This window comes from Arvicola amphibius, chromosome X (assembly GCF_903992535.2).
Source record: "Arvicola amphibius chromosome X, mArvAmp1.2, whole genome shotgun sequence".
NCBI classification, from domain to species: Eukaryota; Metazoa; Chordata; class Mammalia; order Rodentia; family Cricetidae; genus Arvicola; species Arvicola amphibius.
The window spans coordinates 17,227,438-17,232,495 of record NC_052065.1 but is presented as its reverse complement, the minus strand read 5'-3'; positions in this window follow the sequence as shown (position 1 = coordinate 17,232,495).

Genomic DNA, 5,058 nt, shown 5'->3' with positions numbered 1-5,058 from the left:
CGGAGACTGCTTGTTCATTTCCTGGCCACCCAGACCTGAAATAATCACACAGAAACTATATTAATTACAATATTGCTCAGCCTATTAGTTCAGGCTTCTTATTAACTAATTCTCACATCTTAAATTAACCCATTCCTATTATTTTATATTTTACCACAAAATTTGTGGTTTACAGGTAAGGTTCTGGCACATCTGTCTCCTTCAGCAGCTACATGGCATTTCCTTGACTCTGCCTACTCTCTCTATATATCTCTTCCAGCCTGAATATATTCTGCCCTGCCATGGGCCCAAACAGCTTCTTCATTAACCAACGGTAATAAAACATATTCACAGCATAGAGAGAGGAATCCATATCACCTCCCCTTTTATGTCTAAATAAAAAGGAAGGTTTTAACTTTATCATAGTAAAATTACATATAACAAAACAGGTATCATGCAAGAATTATAGTTACAATATTTAGTCCATTTATATTTGGAAAATTAAGGAAAATACTCTATCCTCTATTTGTGAGTCTAAAGTTTTGTATCTGATTTTTTCATTTATTTATTTATTATGTGTACAACATTCCTTCCATGTATGCTTGCATGCCAGAAGAGGGCACCAGATCTCATTATAGAGATCTGTGAGCCACCATGTGGTTGCTGGGAATTGAACTCAGTCAGTGCTCTTAACCTCTGAGCCATCTCTCTGGCTCAGTTTTGTATCTAATTTATCTTTTATCATAACTAAGGAAAAGTATAACTATAACTATATGTTCTTCAACTCTATCAAAGACTCCAGAAGGATATAATATTACCTAAGTTAACAGGAAGTACATTATAAGCAACTTCTAAAACTCTAGAATTGACAGAAACATCTTGGTGCCTGGACAGTCACCCAAAGATCTTCTGTAACATTGGAGCATCCATCTTCAGCCCACTGGTGCATAGTATCTGGCAGACTTTTCCATGAAGCAGGAATTTCAAAGGCAGTTCTGCCTGCATTGGTAGTTTGTTAATCAATTTCTTCTGTGTCCTGCAGAATGTCTGGCAGATTCTTTCATGAAGCAGGAATTCTGAAGGACTGTCTCACCTTCTTTAGGCAACTTCAGCAGTCACTTTTCTATGGGTCTGCATGTCCAGTTTATACAGCATACCATCAAGCAGTTCAGGCTAAAGCAGTTTCTTGCCCAAATGGCAAGCAAACTCCATAAGGAGCCTCTTTGATGCCCGTCATCTTCTTGAAGTAGCTTGGTGCTGCTAGAAGCAGATGTGTCTCATTGTCACGAAAAGTCCTAAATTCTTAAAAACATTTTAAATGCCATATTCTGTTAGTCTTTGAAAGGTTTGAAGAATACCTATCTAAAATATATCTCTGTACATCTAAAAAAACTAACATGAAAACAAGTTTGACTACTATAGATGAGTATCTATTAACCTATATTTCTTAATAATACATAACATTTTTAAATGAGCTGCACAAACACAATACCTTCACCAAGAGCAGAAATATACATATAACCTTGACCTTAAATTTGTATCAACAAACTAAGATCCATACCAATGCAAATTATTCATCTCTATAGCATATCCTCCTTTAAAATGTGAACAAATATTTATAAACAATCATTTAGGGAATTTGGGCATTGTTCTCAAGACTACTTCTTGCTGATTGGGGGCGCTGTTAATCAGGTCTTTTATGGGGTATTCTGTGGGGTAGGTCCATGTCAGCCAGCAGTCCTGAAGCTGTCATGGATGTTGGACCATCTGGGCCATTAATTCAAGGGGTCTTCTTTGATCAAACCATATTAACCTAGAAGGAATCCATAGGTCTCATCCTCTGTGGAAACAAAAGCAGAGCCTCTTTTCCAAAGCAACATATCTCAGATTTAAATTTTGAAGTCAGAATATGTTTAAAATATATATGTTGTTTAGCTTCGCAGCCTTACAATAAAAAATAAAAGAAAACACAATAATATATGAAATCAAGACTCTATGTATTTTCCATCTTTACATGGCTTATTTTTTCTTTACTCCTTTAATCTATGATTGTCTGTTCTCTGTCTCTTTAAAGACTTTTATTTTTTAAAACCATTTACTTTTTTATAGCTATCTATATTCTTTTTCTCTCTCTCCCAAGCCAACATACATTTTTTTCAATACACTGTGTCCCGTTAGTGGTCTTTTATATCTGGATCTGTCCTATTGCATATCTGCAATCTTTTTCTGTCCAGGAATGCTTCTTAAAATGCTAAGCAGCATGACTAGGACTAAGGCTGCTTTGCGTTTTGGCTCTGCCCAGTCCAACATGGTGGAGGTCTGTTCAGTGCCAGCTCTGCGAGCCATCCTCACAGCTCCATTTCCAGGTATACAGCAGGTCTGTGTTACTATTAAGCAAGGTGTAGCAGTCTGTTCACAAACCTCATTCAAGTGTTTGGTCTCCTGAAAGAGCCAGAACTATTTGTGCAACTAGCATGAACCAGGAGGCTTTTTAAAAAGGAGTTGCAGTTTTTACTGCTACTGCTGAGTCAGGAAGCCTTCTCTTAAAGGAATTGTGCCTCTGCTTGCTTCTAGCAAACACAGTAAATCTGAAAAAAAAAATATGGCTACCAAGAAGTTATGCTTAACTCTGTTCTTTTATGTCTAGAATTTCTTTTTAAACACTCTCAGTTTTTATGTGGATGTAGTTGGCCCACATTGGTGCACCAATTTATAGGCAGAGACTGCTTCTTAATTTCCTGGCTGCCAAGACCCAAAATAATCACACAGAAACTATATTAACTAGAACACTGCCCAGCCTATTAATTCAGGATTCTTATTAACTAATTCTTATGGTGTGGGAGAATTGTCTGTATTCTGTCAATCATGTTTTAAATAAACACTGATTGGCCAAGCAGGAAGTATAGGCGGGAAAACCAGACAGGAAGTAGAAATGATACAATGAGAACAGGAGAATTCTGGGAAGGAGGAAGTTGATTCCTCCCACTCCTGCCCAGACCACGGAAGCAGCAGGATGTGATCTGCCCCACTGAAAAAGGTACTGAGCCACATGGCTAACATAGATCAAAATAATGGGTTAATATAAGCTACAAGAGCTAATAAGTAGCCTGACCTAATGGACCAATCAGCTTTATAACTTATAGAGATCTCTGTGTGATTTTCTTTGGGGCTTGCTGGCTGCGGGGTACCCGGTAGGACAGAAACTCCCAACGAGCAGGCCCCACTCATGTTACATTCTCGCATCTTAAATCAACCCACTCCTATTATTTAATATTTTACAATGAGGCTCATGGTTTACCCATAAGGTTCTGGCATATCTCTCTCCTTCAGCAGCTACATGGCATCTCCTTGACTTTACTTACTCTCTCTCTATATATATATCTCCTCCAGCCTGACTATATTATGCCATGCTATAGGCCAAAGCAGCTTTTTTATTAACCAATGGTAATAAAAACATATTCACAGCATACAGAGGATAATCCCACATCTCACTGTCTTAAAGCATAGTTGAGCCATAATGCTCCAATACCTCCTATGGTGATGAATATTTCAGTTACAACCATTCTTCTACATTACAGACAACACCACAATAAATAACTTTTTATATAAAGTTTCACACAATAACTTGATTATTTTGACAGAAATGTTTCCTAAAATGGTCATAACTGTGACAAAGATGATATGCAGCTCATACATGCCTGATGGGTACCCATAAAGACTGCATTAATCATAATAAACCTCAAACCTTGTGATAAAATATAAAATAATAGAAATGGGTTAATTTAAAATGTAGGAGTTAGTTAATAAGAAGCCTGAGATAATAGGACAAACAGTATATAATTAATATTAAGCCTCAGAGTGATGGTTATTTTATCAGTGGCTTCAGGAAGAGGTGGGCAGGGAAAATCCCAGTCTATAGAGACCAGCAGGACAGGGAATATTTGTAGCAACAGGAGACCAGGCTGACCTTGATCTCACAGAGATCTGTCTGGCTCTAACTCTTGATTGCTGAGATTAAAGGAATAAGCCACTATATCCAGCCTTCACATTCTAATTCTTATATTATTACTGCAATTTTGTTGTTGTTCTCATTTAAATATCTAGATATAGCTCCATGAATACATATCATCATGTTTTTCAAGTTATTACAGTTGTAGAATATTTGATTAATTCCAGCAATAAAAATTATATTCTGTGGTTCACGTTTAAAAAAAAGACTGCATTAATCTACATTTCATTCTATACTATCTGGGGTGTCTCTTTTGCTGTGCTCTTTCTAACATTAGACAAATATTTTTCAGTGTTACTTTGTATAGCATTTTATGTTACTGGCCACTTGTGTTAATTATTTGTGAATTGCCTTTAATTTTTTTTTTACTGTTTCCTTGCCATTCGTGTTCCAAACATTCAGTTCCCTCCTGTAGTTCAGACATGAAACCAGGCTCAAAACACAACTCCACCACTTGAGGTTTCAATTTGCCTAAGATGTTCTATGTTATTTAATAATTTTTCTAACATTATTACTATGAAAAAGGTTAGCTTTGTAAAAATATTTAATAAAACAGAAAACCCAAAGAAATGTTAACATAGCCATTTCTCAAGAATGTAGAAAATGTGAGCAGCCTCTTAACGTGACTCATGCATGTTTTGCTAAAGTTGAAATCCCAGCAACAGGGACAGAGAGCTGATTGTACACTGTAATAATGAGAGACTTGCCTAATGTGTGAGAGCCTCCATTCTAGCACCTCCAGCACCAAAAGAACAAAAAAAGAGGAGTCACACCTGTGTATGACATACAACTAAATTATAGTGTTATCATTTGATCTAGATTAACCTTGGGCATCTCTCATCAGCTTGGGACCCACCTGCATTGCCTTAGTCCCTGAACACAAATTTCAGCCTGTGGTTTGGGTTTCATTAGTGTGCTTTAGTAAAGAAGGACTGGATTCTATGACTCAAGGGGGCCACAGGTGCTGGCTTGCTCCTTTGACCTGTCCCAAGAGCCATCTTCTCCTTTGCCCTTCTCCGAGCATAATTCCTAAGAAATCGCATGGGCTGAGAGAGCTCTGCAAGAGCCTT